This window comes from Falco biarmicus, chromosome 12 (assembly GCF_023638135.1).
Source record: "Falco biarmicus isolate bFalBia1 chromosome 12, bFalBia1.pri, whole genome shotgun sequence".
Lineage (NCBI taxonomy): Eukaryota > Metazoa > Chordata > Aves > Falconiformes > Falconidae > Falco > Falco biarmicus.
In genome coordinates this window covers 17,329,845-17,347,931 of record NC_079299.1, presented here as the reverse complement: position 1 = coordinate 17,347,931, position 18,087 = coordinate 17,329,845, and the positions used below count along the sequence as shown (strand labels likewise).

At 45.1% G+C, this 18,087-nt stretch overlaps 1 long non-coding RNA gene across 2 annotated transcripts in view; it reads left to right on the top strand.

Moving 5' to 3' along the window:
* LOC130157417 (uncharacterized) overlaps positions 1-18,087 on the top strand; it is a 54,255-nt gene that overhangs the window by 19,483 nt on the left and 16,685 nt on the right. For both annotated transcript variants that reach the window (XR_008824868.1, XR_008824869.1), the window contains exon 4: positions 8,471-17,404. This is a non-coding gene — a long non-coding RNA (uncharacterized LOC130157417). The remainder of the gene's footprint in view (positions 1-8,470; positions 17,405-18,087) is intronic.

Below are 18,087 nucleotides of genomic sequence, written 5' to 3'. Positions count from 1 at the left end.
AATTTAAAAATACTGTTTATTTATTCCTTCCATTTGTTTGCATGGTAGGAGAGAATAGTTTCATTTTGACTGACTACATCATACACCTTTGTGCTGCAAAGCAGTAAATGTTCACGTTGATAAAATTTCTCTCAAATTCTGCTGAGTGCAACTTTAAAAATCATATGATGAATGATTTTAAAAATGCAGAAGTCTGCTTTTCCTAAAGTTTAATTACAGAAACCATTTAACTGCTTAGGCCTCCCCAAAACCAATCTTTCCTAATAATATATAAAGATTCTGCTCAGTATCTTTGCACTATAATATATATGTGTGTGTATATATATGTTTATATAAAGTGTTAATGCAAAACCCCATCTTCATTGTGTAATGTGACATGAAATATAGACACCAGTGTACATGTGTGACAGTAGGCTGTGCAGTGGAGGAAATGCATTGATAGCTGCCTTAGCTTTCCCTGTAAATCTGGGGTGGCACGTACTATATAAGTCTACAGCTAGATAATCTATGCAGGCTCTACCACAGAAAGCACACAGAGCTTGATCTACAAAATGTCTTTTACAGAGATTTCCATGGGGAAGAAGCTATTTAGATGCATCACTAGCTCTGGAATCAAATATATGGCAATTCTGAGATTTTTCAAATGGTGCTGTATCTGCTTCCTTTGGAAAATGTATCTGGATGATTTCTGTGCCTGTCTTTCAGACAAACTACTATTCTGTTGAGCATTGCTGATATCCAGATGAGATCCAAAAGCAGAGCTCCCACTTTCCTACCCATGCTGCAGCCGGTGATGGACTCTTCTGGTTGTGGTACCTTCCATCTTCTGATCAATGCCGTACCACTAAGCAAAAAGAAATACAATACTCATAGGGAGGAAGAGAGAAAGCAAGGAGCTATGTCTCTATTTTTCAGTGATGTGAACAGGAATGCAGACACCTGGATTTCGGTCCCCACTCTCCTTTTCAATATGCTACATGTGACCCAGCATCGAACAGAGAAAAGGTAGTATCTTTTTAGGTATCAGATCCCATATTTAGAAATTAGCATCAAGTCCTATTTCTGTGCCAAGCAGCTCTTGGCTAGCTGCAGAAGCTATCTCGCTACTCCCACCTGTGGATCTTGTATTATGAAACTAGGTACAGATTTCTTTAATAGTCTCTTTAAGTGAAAAAGCAATCTGCTGGGTCTCTTAGAAAGATTTTGATAGGTCAAATGTAATTTTCCATGTAGGATTTGGCCAAGACATATAAACTACTGTCTGCAAAATAGTGAAAGCTTTGGGGCCTTAAAATGACCATTGAATAGTATCTATAAACCTCTGGTTTTGTCTCAGATAAATATCTGTGCATACTGCTGCTATCATTTAGCAGCATTGTTAAGCGCTGTCTTCAGAAATTTCACTGTTGCATCACCTCAACTCAGCTGCAACTGCAAATTAAACAAGAAGGGAAGCAAAGCTTCCCCTACATTTTCTGCAGCTGATATACTATAAGCATTACAAAAATAAAATGGGGGGGGGGGAGCAGGTGGCAGGAGAGTGTCAGCAATAAGCCTATTTTCTTTGTGCATTTTAATAGAGATCTGCTATACTGAAGCCTGTACGTGGCTTAGTAACAGCCGCCTCTGTGTTGCCCTAGCCACGACTTATCATTTGCTGCACATCTAGTACTGAAGGCTAGACCCTGCTTCTTTACACAGCGTCTTAACCTTGCTTTGCCCTTCTACCTGACAACAGCCGCTTTGTTTCCTTTCACTAAGAGTCAGACATCACAAATTCCTTCTCTCTAAAGCCATTAAAACAGAGCCAGCACCACCCCAAGTGGTTTCAGAACTAACTGATTTAGATGCTGGAGTCTGCTGCAAGGCCAAAAATAACTCCCCAGGTTTTTTTCTCCTTCATTGGTGAAAGAGGAGAGAAAGTGGCCAATGACAGAGACACAAATCCCCTGTAGGCATCGGAGACAAATCTATTTCGTGGCAGGGAAAAAATAATGCTCTTGAAAAATGTTTCTTTGCTCAGGCCAATAGATACAGAACTGCTGCATGCAATTTTGCTGAACCCATGGTATCACTTGAATGGCTCACGGACTACATAAAATGCATTACATAATTATATTTTTAAACACTGTCCCCAGCTGTGCTGATGCACATAAAAGCTGTGTTTACAATGGCCTCTGCACATGTAATTATTTTGTGGCACTAGCTCTGTGCATTTCCTTGATGGATGCTCCATGGTGCATAAAATTGTAGCTTTTATCATAGAGTCTTGAATATATTCTTTTGCTGTTTCAGCTTTAAATACTCTGTTGTCCTCGCATGGGTGAACAGAACTGATGCCTGGAAGGGCTAAATTATAGCATCTGAGGGGACACCTTTAAGCCCTCTGGGAGCAGAAGCGGGGGAATGTGATGAGTGGTGAAGTCAAGGCACCTGGGTCACGGGAAGCACAGAGCAGCAGAGCTGGCTGCTCCTCCATGAGCGATTTGCTGTGCTGCTCCTCGGGATGGAGCAACAGCTCCGCTCCTATTTGGCCTGCACATGTTAATTAACACTGCATCAACCCAGCCGCTTTGCAGCACAGGGAGGCTGTGCAGTGCCCTGTGCCTCTGTGAGTGCAGGAGCAAAGGGGCTGGAGGCTGCTGGTACAAAGTCAAACAGAACATGGCCTGGACTGTCAGGATCAAAGAGCACCTTTGATTTATCTTCCATTCTGTTTGTGTACAGTGAGCAAGCCCCCGGCATTTCACTGTGAGCTCTCCCTTGTCTGTTCTCCATCCAGTTGTGGAATACCTAACATTTCTTTATGCTAGCAGAGTAGTTGATGTGTAGGACCCAGCAAAAAGGACAGTGGGATATTTATCTTAGATCTGTTCCAGTATTCTTGAGTATTAATGTCACTGTGAAAACCTAGATGCTGGAAGGATTGGTACATAACACAGTCCAAGAGTTTTGCCTGCCAAGCACTAACGCTTGGAAATAAATAAAGACATAAAGTAATACAATATCCTGAATGACAGCTTCAAAATGATGAAAAAGCAGCATCATGGGTAGCTACCTTTTCTTCTACTATTTTTTTACTATTGCTGCAAAGAACTGGCAAACTTTTATTGTCAATAAGCAAAATGCTTTGGCATTTTACCTCTCATCCCTGACTAGCCTTAGATAGGAGACTTCACAAAGGAAATGCGGATTTTCTTGTGAGCCAGTTTTTAATGACAGGTGTTTGGTTGGAAGTCAGGTCTGCTTTCTGGTAGTAGATAGCTTGAATTCCTTTGTTATCATTCCTTGCCCTTTTCAGTCCTGTGTTTGGTCGTGGAAGCTGGAAGCCTACGCTTCCCAAAGGACAGTTGCACCATGTAATATAGTAATTGGTCTAATGCCAATAGTGACCAAATTATTCCACAGCAAATGGCCTGTCTGTTGGTAAACCAAGTTTTCCACCCTTGCATGAGTATAGTCTTTTCCCATCATGGAAACTGTTCAGCTATGGATGTCCTTAACATTCCCTCTGTTTGGCATGTGGAGTTTACATACCAGCTTCTAGGCTGTTGATGCGTTTTTCACCAAAGAGTCAGGCAATGGAAGAACAATCTCTGGAGTGGAAAAAATGTGGAACTGCAAAAGTTTATTGTATGTTCATTTGCATAGTCTGCCTTCAGATAAACCACATCCTTGCAAGTATCCTGGCACTTAGAAAAGAGTCTTTGGATAACCTGCACAGAAGCTGAACCAGCAGAGAGATGCTACTTTGGAAGAGCAAACAGATAAAGGTACCAGCAGCAGTGCAGGGACAACGCTTCTGGAGTAAGCACCCCCTTGTATTGTTCATATACATGTCCATCCTGTTTCTGAACCACAAGTTGTTGTTATTTTATTATTTATTTATTAGTTATTTTATTTTATTTATATGTGGCTTGTACATATGAAAAAAGGGTACATTTCTCACTGGGTAAGACATACTTCTTACTGAAGTATGTAACTATTATTTTCTAAAAAGGTTTATTTCCTTCCAGTCCTTTACTCTAGTAAGCCCTGAGAGCCTATCAGCCATCTAGGCCAAAATACTTTTTCCAAATATGTGATCATCTTATACAAATCAGTCTAATTCCATGTGCTTTGATAGATCCTCCGCTGGCTTAAGTTGTAGCTCTAACACCTCAGTATCTTATGCAACAGATAAACCCCCAAAATCTGTGATCAGAGAAGATATTTTCCTAGGTATAACAGGCTTGCATCATTACTCTTCCACATTAGGTGCAGTCCCTTACTGCAGCCGCTTGTGCAAGACTTCTGTGTTTATCTTTGTGATACATGGAGATAAGAAAGAGTTGCCTGTCCTTTGCAAAATGCTAGCGTTGCATATAGACAAGAGTAGACACTGAAGTTAGTACAAATTTCACAGTTCAACAGGAGCAAAACAGTCCTCTTAAGACTACTGTTTTAACCCTGACCTTTGCCTTTTTCTGTCTATGTCACCAGCAGCTTCTGTTTCCAAAAGCACGATAATGCTTTGAGAAGTCAAAGTTCAGTGTAAATGATGTCATGGCTAATAGGGGTTAAGGCATCATCTTTGTTGCAGTAAGTCCCTCTTGGAAATGTCTGATAAAGCCAGAAATAAAATGGGACTTACTTTACAGATTTTTGGAGCACTATAATTCCATTCTTGCTATATTATTATCTGTGAGAAGCTTTTTCTTTTTTAATTCCATAAAGGCCTATCACTATATTATCTGAGCAGCTAAGTACTCAGATTATGTAAGTTGAGCATAATAGGATGTCTGGAAAATGTTGCTGCTTGCAGCCTTGGAAATGTCTATATTGCTTTTTTGTGGTGATTCAGCTGAAGATGTCCAATATGATCTTGGAGAATGCATGGTGGGGTGGGATTTCCATCTCTTGAAGGAGTGTAGCATGGTCCTCAGGTATGACCTCAGCTGTGGCCTTGCTCTCCTTCCACATCCCTTGGACTTCTCAGGGCAATCTTTAACTGCTGATCAGAGAGGATGCTTGCTGTAGTTCCTGTCATGCATTTCAGTTTTGTCCTTCTAGGAATGTTTACCTTGTGTTTTCAAAGCAATCCACCTTCTGATTTGCACAGCAGGAGAATTTGCCTCTTGTACCAGATAGCAACCTTAATGTGTACTTTCACATTCTGTTTTTTCTAGAGGATATTTTTGGCCTACAAGTGACATTTTAAGAATAATTCTACCAGTACCATTTTTATGATATCTATAGCTTCACAGTGCATTACTAACCGTAAATCCAAGCACAGTACATGCAGCTACATGGCAAGGTTTACTGCCCAACAGAAATGAGAAGCATGTATTTTGAATAGATGTGTATTGAGGAAAAATGGTTCCTGGTTCTCCCTTGCTCTTGAATGAGGTTCAGCATTGTCTCCCTTGGAATCTTAGTGCAATAATATGGGCTCAGAGCAGCTGTTTTGACTTTGCTTTGTTGATGATAGGAGATAAAATGCAGAGGAGTAAATTCTGCCTGGCTGCTACAGGTTGCATCACATAACCACTGGTAGGTCTCTGAGAAGTGTTGCTGATAGCTAGATTTTATCTTCATGGGGGTAAGAGCTAATGAAACGGGATGGGTCAAGGAATGGCTAATGAAAGCTTTATGATGAAACTTGTGTCTAAGCCATGTCAGCTGTGATGGCAAATTATCATCAGGGGGTTATCTGACAGTCTAGGGTGAGTGAGCGGGTGCCTTGAGTCCAGTTTGTTGTAGATATGTGTCTTCAGTGTAAAATCCACTAAATCAGTTTTTATCAATTAATGTCAGTGGGGAGAACCACAAATGGTGATGTGGCATGGTGGTGAACTGCACTGTTACCCCTCAAGTGGCTTCTCCGATTTAGAGCTGGGCCACTTAATGAAGCAGATGATATTGCCATTACTTTGTGTTTTTCTCTTTTGTAGAGAAAAACATCATTCCAGTCAGATGAATACACACAGCTGTGTTTTGTGTGTTCACACAGAAACACAGACTCCAGTTCTCTCAGGAGCAGTCCCAGCTACTCAACTGGGACTACATTATTAATGTATCCCATCATTATATTTAGGTGGGCCCCCCATGCAAATGTCATGGCGAGTCCCCCTGTGTGACTCTAATTTACAGCTCTACCAAAATACCCTTCTTCAGCTCCTTGATCCCAGCCCCTGGGATTTGCAATGCTTTACAAGTATCTTTGCTTTTCTTGTGACACCAGTAGCTCTTGTACAATCCCAAATCATTAGTTACGCACTGAAGTCAATGTGGAGGTTTCACGTAGTGGATTGACTTAGTAGCGCTCAGTAAGATTACTTACTGCCTTCTTATGCCAACGATCACATCCTGCTTTTTGCAAAGCAATGTCCAATTTCCCCGTTTCTGCCATAAAGCATTATTTCCCCTGAAGAAGAACAAACTCCACCTTTTTGGGCAGGGTTTCAAATGAGGCAGGATGTGCTCAAGGTGTGTGGGGGTGGGGGGTGGGGTGGGGGGGTGTAGAAAGTTTTTTTTTGCTTTTAATTGCCAGTTTTGCGGTGGGCAGTCGGGAGACAGAGTGGGAATCAGGGAAGTCAGACCTTTAGCCTCGGCTCCAGTAATGATTTTCTGTGTGGCCTTTTGTAATCTTTTTCATGTTTCCATCTCGTTTTGCCCAAACCTAAAATGGAGTTCAAAATCATCACTTCTCTAACACCTCCCCCTCCCCCCACACACACACAGAGTTGTGAGAAGGTTTACTGTTTATCTTGGAGGCTTTGAACAGTATCATACATCCAGGGAATGTATACAGGCATTAAGAACCCAGAAAGAGCTCTATAAAATCATCGGTAAAGAAAATGGCGTTTATATTGATCATAAATTTGGGATTGGAACAGAATATGTGGTTAACAAACCTGCAAAACAAGCTTTGTTTTGTTGGCTTGAGCTGCTTTATGGTTCTGTTTGTGTACGTGGAAGTGATGTTCAGTCTTTTTAAATGAGTCACAGGACTGGAAGAAGAAAAATATTTGATGGTAACATATAGCAGCAAAACAATTACTCTTTTCATTCTGACAAGCCTGATAACTAGAATAGCAAGTTAGAGGTAGAGATCTAGGCTGGTAGTTTCTTTCCATATATCAGGGATTTTAGATCTGCTTACAAGACAGTGAAACAGAACTGAAATGTCATAGCAATAAAAAGACAACGCTAGATCAAACAATAAAATCAAGCATGCTGGTTAAGATACAACTATTTACACTTAAGAAGGCTCTCCTGGTCAGTGAGTCCATGCAGTACTCACACAATGCAGCCTTGTCTAGCAGCTTTCTGTACCTTTATCCAGAGGAGACTCCTTTCCACCCTGCTTGCTGCATTGCACCACTGATTTAGTGAAGACATCATCCTCATAAGGATGCTCTTCTAACTCACCTCTGAAATCCGCTTGCTTTTCTCCTCTGACAATTAGGTTTAAATGTGCTGCAGCAAAGTACTCATCCTTAGCAGTCGTATGGGTTTTTAAGTGATAAACTGCATTAGCAAATTCCTTCTTAGATAATCTATCAAATGAGGTCATACATAATTTTAGCGGTCTCATCTTGATTTATAGCATGATCGCAGCAAATTACACATACACAAACCAGCATGCAGGCTGTCAAAGTCAGGTATTTTTATTCTCCTAAAAAAAGCTATTTCCAGGACAGCCCAGTGGCCTACTGGTAGCACTCTGCATCGCCACGGCTTGCCCAGTTTGCCTGACAGCCCTCAAGCTCACCCCTCACCTCTTATTAGGACTGATGAGAGTTTGAGGCAGCAGTCTAAATCCTTGCTTCATACCTCCTAACAATAATCCTTAATGGTCTTTATTCTAACAGGTTTTCCATACTCCCCTTAAGTAAGGGTATAGGCCCGCTAAAAGCGTAAGCTTAGGTACAGGGAAACTGGGTCTGCAGGGTGCCAATCTGCTCCCTGTCTCCCTTCTGTGTTCCCAAGGGAATGGACAGCTAGCTGGAGTGAATCACCCGGCAGCGTTGCGCACGACTGTACGGCGTCTGCTTGCCTGTTCAGGCTGCTCGGCCAGCAGAGGCTGGGTCACCCGCGCCCACAGGCACTGGCGGGAGGAGGCACTGCTCCCTCTTCTACCGCCATCTGCATTGGGAAGCTGTGCCACCTGCCTTGCTACGAGCAGAAGGGATGAAATCCAGGGGAAACGGGAGGGAGCTTCAGGAACTAACGCTGTTTCTGACCTGCACTTCGTTATCGCTGCTGCACTTCTGCCTGCTGCACTCAGCGTCTAGTCCCCGTGCTGCAAGTAAATTGTTGCTGGGATCCAGGAGCGAGTGATAGGATTCCTGTCCCCCAGCTTCAAACTTCTGCAAACAGCATTTAATCTGTGATTTATCTGTAACTACCGTAGGGGGGAGCTACAATAAGTTATCTAGTCTTGCCTTTCTCTTCACCTGCTCTCACCTCACGTTGGTATTTCTAGGGCTTGAGCTGTGCGAAATGGCGAGAGCACGTCATCCGCACGTCTCTGAGTAAGATACGTCTTTCCCGTTGGACACACGGCGAAGCCCTGTCCATGAAGGACAAAGCGAGACAGAACAAGATGTGTTCCTTGGCATTCCAGGTACCTGCCCCTAAACTCTAAAATAAAAACTAAATGAAAATCTGAATAAAAATTTCCCCAGGAGATACAAGATCGTAGAGGCCTAACTATCACTGCATGAAAACTTCTTGAAACGCTCAATACAAAAGCTTCCACGTTGTCTTTGCAAGAATGTTTCTGGTGTGAGAAACTGGAAGAAATCAGTGTTGTTTATCAAAATGAGTAAGCAAAGGGCACGCTTGCAGCAAATGGCACTGCTGTTCTGTGCACCCTCTGGTAATTTTGCCTAATCCTACTGAATGAGTTTTTCATGCATATATATGTATGTGTATGCATATCTGTCATGAGTAAAATAGATTGTATCCTCAGCTGACAGGCTGTGTGTGACAGATTACAGCAGGGCTTAGGGAAAGAAATTCATGACCCACACTAAGTGTGGAGTTGTAGGACTTCCCTCCAGAGCCTGTCGGCCGCAATAGCAGTCGCACCACCTCCCCACACCGGTAGCGGTGCCGGTTTGGGGTCCCTCTCCTCCTCCTACCCCTGCTAGGGGTGACTGAAGATGCAGCAGAGGGGATGATGAGAAGGGGTTTCTTTCTTCGGGGTGCAAATACAGGGTGAAAACTGGGCGAGCGAAGGAGCGCCCTGGGTCACGCCAGCCCTGCAGTGAGGCCGTGCCGCAGGATGGAGAGGGGTGAGTGGACAGGGCTGGCGGGCTTGCTGCCGAAGGGGTGAAATGCCCCCATGGGGGGCCTGAGGATGTGTGCTGAGGGAGGGCGGGGGGCTCTGCAGATACCCCTGCAGACCCCGCAGCACCGCCATGCAGATGGCAGCCTCTCACCTGGCTCTGCGTTGCAGGGGCTTATTCCTCAGTGGGCACTGAGCAGCGCTGACCGAAATCATAGCTGGAGGCCCGGCAGAAAGTCTCCATCGGTGCAGCGGGCACTGCCTGGCCCCCTGGCTGCTCCGTCCCCTGGACAGGGACCCCCAGGCAGGCAGGGGAGGGGGCACAGCCTCATCTCCCCACTTTACCCCCGCAGGGACCCCTGAGGGAGCAGCCGTGCCACCCCCCAGGCCCCACGGGGTGTTGGGGGACCCCCAGCAGCGAGCAGCCCCGGGTTGGCCGCTCCTTCGCTAGACCTGCCTCTGCAGAGGTGTTTGCAGCCATTGGCACAGGCGCTGCGGAGCCGGTTGCCTGGCAGCAGGAACGCGTCCTCTTCCCCATGACAAACATCATCTCCATCGACCCAGGCCACCTCCTGTTTCAAATGTCTGCCCAAGCTGAAAAGCCCAGCGAGGGAAAACGCAGCTCACCGGAATGAGCTGGGTGAGCCCTGTTTCATCATTCTGGTGATGCAGGGACCCTTGCGCTAAGTGGCTGCCCACAGGTGAATTCATCCAGCACCATAAGCAAAATGCTGCTGTGCTCGGCAATTCAGCCTGGATTAGCACTAAAAGAACAAGCTCCCTTAAAGAAACATGCTAATTAGAGAGTATGAATATTCAGCTTTCTGCAAAACTGTCAGAGGAAAACTAATTGTGAAGCTAAGCCCAAGGTCTGCCTTCTTGCGTCTGGGTCTTTGGTCCCTGCTGAAAACAGGCTGATGGGTTTGATGTGCCGGAAGAAGGCAAAGCGTTGTGTCTGAGAGCGCAGAGTTGCTCCAGGTCTCTGTGGCTTCTAAAGCATGTGCAGTGTGTTTATCTGCTCCCAGCTTGGCACTCAGCCTCCGAGCTTGCTGCTGCATCCAGCCACTGTGCTGTAGTAACTCAGATGCTGAGTATTGCAGCGATCACAGGATTATGAATTTGAGAGAAATAAAAATTAGCAACTTCAGAGTTAGACGTCTTTCTTAAAAGAAAGAAAACCATTATGAGTGAGTCAGGCGCATTCCCCACCAGCAGCCTACTGAAGAGAGCCATCTTCTGCAGAGAGGTGGAGGACAGGAGGGTGCCTGATGAGTCCAGCAAGGGTGAGGGCACAGGCTAGGAATGGAAGGGACAGACTTGTGCAGCCACAGAGCAGCTATGGTCAGCGTGCCAGTGCCGTGCAGGGAGCGCACGGGAGAAGGAGCCAGAGGGCTCTGCCCGGGGGGGTTGCGGTGTACTGCAGGGATGTAGACTGGGGCTGCTCAGGCTCTGGGAGAAGCTGGGTTTGACAGAAATGCAAAGGTGCCCTGCTCTGCTGAGCTCCACAGCACTGCAGCTGACCCTGCGTTGCGAGGTAGGGGGTGTCTCTATGCTGGGGTGCAGTTGCTTGTATTGCGAGACCCTCTCTTCCTGCCTACAGGAAAGCTGAAATCAGTGTGGTCTACCAGGAGTTTTCTCAGTGTACTTTGAAACATGAGATTTGTTTCAAGGAGGCTCAAGCTACATGAAAGCGGGCACACCAGGTGCAGAGGCAGCTCTTTTCTGACTGTGACTGCTTGCCATGACGTGGGAATGACCATCATGCCATCGAGGAGCTGCAGCTCCATCCTTGGCAACACCAGCATCAGCCCTCCCCACCTCGGGCAGTGGCGATGGCTCAAGGGAGCCAAAGCAGAGAGGCAGAGACGAGGTGGAGGGCAGTGTGGCAGCTTGTCCGTTTTCAGGTGAAGAAGGAAATCTCTGGTGGGTGCTGCATGAGGGGAGCTGTGCCACAGCAGGCAGGGGCATAGCTGTGGGAGGAGGCCGGGGAAGAAGGGCTGCGGTTTAATCGCCAGCCCCGGTTCTATCAGCAAATACAAGGACAAGCTGTCGCTGGTGTGGAAGGTAGCAGATGGCCTAATTGTGAGATTCTCCCTTGCAAGAGCAAAACGATGTACCGTTTTTAACATCTTTGCCTAGAGCTGAGTGCTAACTTCAGATGCTACCAAGATACACTGTACAGAGGCACTCTGTGCCAGAAATGTGCTCTAAGGATAATCAGGAGAAAACTGTGCTTGAAGTGACATTTAAAAAATAATTATTATGTCCCATTGCTGTTAGTCACACATCCCAAAAGCTGATCTGGCTAACAGAGCTTTCCAAAGCATCTCCTGCTCGACATATCATCTGGAAATTATGCCATCATTGTGTCACTGTGTCTCGCCTCGTAATCACCAGGACATTGTGTATGTACACACACTGTTTCTTCCCCATTTCTTGGAGAAAATAATTCTGTCTCCTGATTTTTCTCATGCTGCTTCAGCTGGCTTCGTGCAGATTCTTGCCTTGGCCATTTGCTGGAGGGCACAGGCCTTACCTTCCCAGAGACAGCTACAAAGCATTGCCACCTCGTCTCCTTGTGCGAAGCCTCAGGCAGCACCACTGCTGTGAAGGTCCAAGGTGCCTTGGAACAGCTCAACACTCTGCAAAACTCCAGGCCTGTAGCAGAGACAGCAGAGCTCACCAGCGTCACACTAATATCAGGTGCTTGAAACTTTATATTGAAGGTGCAGGGTCGTTACTGGTGAGTTGTTATGGCAGGTGCATTTTGTCAGCTCCAGCTCTGATGTGAGGACAGGGGAGAGTGCAGCGCCTCTCTCAGCTGGGTCAGCTTTTCAGAGAAAACTCTGGTAAGGACCTCACTGGGAGAGAAAACTTCGACTAACCTGTAGATCTGCTTACTATTACTTATCAGTAAGCGCAAAACTCATGCCAAGGATCAGCTTGGTCTGAATCAAGTGAATACTCCATTTGAGGGTAACAGCCCTTTTCTTGTTGACTTTTTGCAGCCCACTGGATATGTCTTTAAGGACTTTCACCTGCCGAGTATACCATGTGCTGTCTCTCTTCCTGCTAGTCCTTTAAACTTCACCATGTTTGTTGGGGGTTTTTTTTGGTAATAAAAGGGCTTTAATGGCTTATCTGTAAGCTTTGTCTCCTACAGTATTCGGACGTATTGAATCTTCTTTGAATCTACCTTTACCTTACTGTCCATCTTCAAAAGACCCTTACCCATGCAGCAGATGTCTATGCTGCAACAGTCTGTCCACTTTCCCCTCCCCTCCTCTACTTTCTTCCCCGCAGTTTGCTCAGGAGTCTCCTGCTTAAAATCTCACAGCTGTGACACACCAGCCCATCTCTCTCAAATCCTGCTGATTGCATGTCTCTCTCAGCTTTTTATTTTCCCTTTCAAGGCCCTCCATAATGTTAGTTTACCTTTAATCTCATTCCTCTCACTCCTCCTGCCTGTATTCTCCCAGTCATCCCTCCTTTCTGCTATTTTAACTTGTTCTTGGATGGTTCAATCCTGCTTTTTTCTTCACCCTCCTCTGACACCTCAATCCACCTCCCATTTTCTGTTAGCCAAACATTTGTCCTCTCATTCTGTCACCTCCACCTTAAATCCCTATCTTTTTCTTCCTTGCTAGCACTAACACCCCACACACGCTCATGCAGAGTCACCTGAGTTGTTGTCCCATGTGGTTTTCCTGGAGTGCATGTTATTCACACCAGGAATTTGTGGTTCTCCTATAGTGCACACACCCCAGTTACAAACACACGAGGGTCTTTTGAAGAGCAGCAGCCGCTGGTAAGTAACCATTCATTATTAATCCTCTTGCTTATATGATACACAGAAAATGCTAAACTTTGTCTAGCTGGGTAATAAGAGGAATCTTTTCTATTTTGATGATGTGAAGGCCCACTTTGGATGCTCTAGATAGGTAAATGTATAAAAATGGATGTTATTTAAACTTACAGTGACTTAAACTTCCTCTAGGCAGCAAAGCCATTCAAGGAACATAAGTAAGAAGCTTGCTACGAGAAGAGGTTTTGGGTCTCACTTCACTGTGCTGCCTTGCACTACCACGTCATCACTGGCCACGTTCAAGTTGCCTTTAACATCTTTACATTCCTGCACATGACAAACAATAGGGACTAGCTCCCATACAGCAGAGGAAATATAGCAGCAAGTGTCTCACGTCCATTTCTCAACTGTCATCAAATAGCTTTTATTCATGGCATAGCACAAGTGTCAGCCAACTGGCAAAAGCAGCCTATATTAAAAATGTTGGGGATTATTCATGTCAACAGACACAAGGGAGCTTTTCTCAGTCAGTGGTCTGAAAATGCAGCAGGTTCTCTAGAGTAATCTCAAATCTGAATAACTGCAGAAGGAGGCCAACAGCTGACTGTCACTTCCAAGTACAATTAAAAAATTCATCTAGCACAATTGGATAAGAGCTTGGATAGGTGAGTGTTTTAACTGTGTGGATAGCTAGAAAAGGCTATACCGTAAGGATGTTATGTAGAAAGAATAAGATGATATTTTTTAAAAAATGCTCAGATCGAAGTTGGTTTGCAGGTTGTGAGCTGGTGGTGGCTTCTCAGGTTTGCTTCTGATTACATAATTAGCTGATAGGTCCTTGGCCTGTTTGATTGCAGCCATTTACTGTGCTATACAGAATATGATTTCCATTGGCCGCGTAGTTTGTCTTTTGTGGACAAGATGCAATTTAGAAATGGATTAATTCTTTCTCCTCTTAAAAGGTGATTTAAAAAAAAATCCCCATTTAACTGAAAATACCTTTTATTAAATTTGTGAGGATAATAATAGAAAAAAAGAATAAGCTGGACACAAGCAGTAAAATTGCTTACCTTAAAAACATCAAGTAAAGATGGAAAATAATGGAGGTTTCAGATATCTAAGGTTAACAGTTAGAGGCAATTCCCTAACCAGTTATTTCAGTCCTACTGTATTTGCAGAAGTCTATTGTATTCTGTCATCTTGCATTTTTCATTTGTTGCTTTTAAAACGTATGGCCTGCTTCTTTTCCCCCTCAATTATTTTTGACTAGTTTAATTCCCTGAACTCAGTGATGTTATGGATATGAAATCAGGAGCAGTTTAAGTGGAAAATAAAAAATTAAGACCCATGCAAGTTATCATGAATAAGGTGACCTGATCTTCTCTGACACAGATCTATGTTCCACTTATGCTCTGGAAAACTTTGGATACTATATTTTCATCAAAACCTAATTTCTGTACAAATATGTGATACAGAAGAAACCCAACCGACAAAACCCTCAGACGTATCCCATGGCATCTCCATGACAACATATAGATGCAGTCTGCTATATATGTCATTATCAGGAGACTAACTGCTCCAAGATTTTTCCCACATTGAGCTGAAAGGCAGACCGACCAACGGGGTAGCTGGCTGCAGAGGATGTTGCTGGGATTTAAATGTGGAAACTGCAGCTCGTGATTGATGCCGCGTAAACCAGAGGCTGATGGAGCAGCCTTACCGAGGGGGTCAGCCCTGTACCACAGCTTCCCTGGCTGAGGCTGCTTGGTCAGGTGAAAGAACAGGCACCGGCAGGTTCTCCACCGGGTCGGAAAAGTCACACGGAGCACCTTTGCAGGGTTCTCTAAGTCTTCCTGAAAGGCCGTTAGTTACCAGCAGAGTGAGATAAGAACAGAAGGTAATTTGGGTTAATAAATTATCCTGAGAGGTGTCTTTCTCCCCTGCACATGTAGAAGGAAAGAGAGAGTGACCCTGCCCTCTCTCCCTGGTGGAGAACTCCGAAACCTGTGGCAAGAGGTGTGCTCCCCACGCCCTGGCGGTGTGCAGGGAACCAAGGTCAGCAAGCCAGGCCAGCGGCACGTGCAGCCAGGGCTTTTCCCAGATGGATGATCCATTCCTCACAGGTAAAGGATCAGGCTAGGACCAAGAAAAGGAACCTGCCACTCACTCTGTGTGTGTGGTTATTTCCCCTTTCATAATCCCCAGTGTTTGTTGCACTGGATTTAATTGTTCCGTATGTTTCATGTTAAACGATGCCTTGTCATTTACTTGCTTCCCAGAGCAGTTGGGAGCAGGACCTCAGGTGGATGAGCAGTCCCATGGGGTCAGGAGACTGGCTTTCTTCTTTGGGCCACCCTGCAGAGGGACTGACCCCGTACAGCTGCCAGTGCCACGCCGGGTCTGCCTTAGGCACTGGTGCTGCATTGCACCAGCTCCCAGGAGTTTCAGAAGCGTGGTAAGGATGCACCCGCTGGGATAGCTGAACAATGATCAATTCAGTACATCCCCCGCTCCCGCCTTTCCTCCTAACCTGTCCTTTCCTCAGCTCCTTCCCCCAGCGCTGGTGTGGTTTACAGGACTTCATTGAAGGGTGAGCGGCCCTGCCTGTGCAGCGGCGCCCGGGCACGCGCGGCCGCTCCTGCGGAGCAGCTGAAGTGCTGTAATTTCATACTCCAGCTGACGGTGCAGGAACTTGTTCATCTGCCTGTGCCCTAGTGCAGACACGGTCCTGGCCGCCGTAGGCAGGCTCAGTGCGGTCGGTGGCGCTGAGTTAGTGTTTGCAGTGGTTAGGAAACATTGCTGCTGGAAACAGGGCTGCGTGTGTAACTGCCCGAGTAAAGCAACGCTGGCCTTTTTATACTTGTTTCTGACTTCTGGACTGGGGAGGTCGTCTTCATTCCTGCACCTCTCTAAGGCACCTTAGGCACCTTACCCCGACTCTCTGCTGCTCGTCTTTCCTTTCTGAGAAATGGAGAGAACAATATTTACCATTCTGGTAGAGCACTTTCTCATCTGTTTCATGAGACGTGCTACTTAAAAGGTGATTGTTAGGTTTTGTCCAGCTATAAAAAGTCCTCAGCTTCACAGCAGGGCACAGTATGTTATCAGCCATAAAACCCCCCTTACACTGATCTTCAGCATTTAGGGATAGACCTTTGTTCAGCTTAGTTACTCATACTCTTTGGAGTGGCGCGGCCTGCATTTGGTTTCTTTTTTGCTACTCTCTGTGTATGTATTGTGTACATATGGTTGGCTTTTGCTTCTATTAGGGCCAAAGATCATTTGGTTTAGCTTAACATACAGATGTCAGTTGGCATCAGATGAGTGACTTGGCCTTTGATCTGCTGTTCAGCACATTTCCTCTGAAATATAAGGGAAATTAGTTTGCCAACAAATAAGAAACAACTGAACCAAAAAGGACAAAAAGAAGGACTATGACCCCAAGAAATAATCTGCCTTTCCTTCAGCATACACTCTATGGTTGTTTTATGCTGACAGCCAAAGCCTGCCCATTCGCTGCAGATAGCCTTTTCCTTTACCATAATAACACATTTCCTTCTGTGTAGCATCTGAAGAAGAAACTACATTCATTTTTTGTCCATAGGGCAGCTGGAAGCTTGTCTCCAGCCTGGACAGCACAGTGCAAGGGTGGCAGTGGTTACAGTGGAGTGCCCAAGTTCATGGCAGATGGCATGGCAGAACCAAGAGGCAGGTTCCTATTTAAAGCATTTCCACTGCAATATCTAGCTACGCATGTCAGGGAGGTGTAGACAGACAAAAAGCCATCACAGATAATAATCGTTCAAAGTCAAGATAATAGCAGGAGCAGCAAAGTCAAGCCCCAAATAGTTCCCCGTGGCCTAATACCTCTTATTTTGAAAAGCAGTGTCTGGAAATGACAGTGGAGTGTACAAAGCATGGGGAGCTCCTGGTGCTGGGCTGGATGATCCTGGAGCCTCAGCTGTCTGGGTACAGCCTCAGCAAGCGGCAGTACCGCTGGGACAGTGTTTACAACAACGATGACTGAGTTTAGGGTGTTTCAGAAAGGATTCAGTATATTCTGCCAGTTTGGGCTGATGTTCCTGATGGATGCCGACGATTCAGTTGAGAACAGAATAATTAACCATTCTTTCACTTACAGATAACTGAAACAATTGGAGCTGGGCAGGCTTCCCATAAGGCTCTTCAGGAATCCGAGCTGAGCAGCAGGGTGGCTTGGCCAGGGGCTAATCTACCCACTAAGGTGGAGATCAACTTGAAGGCAGCAAGTTCCTTGGAAGATAGAAGAGAAGAAATGGAACAGAAAGCCTAGAAGGCTTAAGGTTAGCTCAAGGAGCCCCCAGCAGGGTGACCCTGAACAAAAGCCAAGGGAGGGTTTTTGGACACAGTGCTTTCAAGCAAAAGACACTTGAAATTGTGAACAAAACTCCTCATTTCTTGTTTGGCCTTTGTTTTAAAAGGTCAAGGACAAAGGGCTTTGTGCCTTCAGTGCTAATCAAGAGCAATGATGTGAGGAATTCCCCGACTCCACCAGCATTCCACCCAATGGAAGCAGCCCAAAATAACTCTCGCCCCAAACTGATCCAGGCTGTGTAACTGATACAAGCTGAAAATAATAATGGTCTATATATTTCTTTAAGGAAAAGTTCTTCTTGAAGACTTTGTTGATAAATACATGCAGGAGTTGAAGACAGCAAAGAGCTGGATAGGCTATTATTCTCCAATCAATTCAACTTTTAAGCCTTACTTAAAGAATGCTAATTTTAAATGAGATATTCCTCTGATCATTTCTACAATTGAGGGGATGTAAATTCACATTCGTAATGAATGCCTTTTTTTAAAATATTTGATTGCAGTAATCCAAATGATCCTATTTAATATCAAGGACAGAGCTGGTATCTATTTTTTGATAACTGCTTTGCATAGCATACTCCATAAAGTTAAGATTTTTGGAGAATGGTTTTAGAAGACACAACTTTTTGGTAGGACAGTCCTGGTGGCTGGA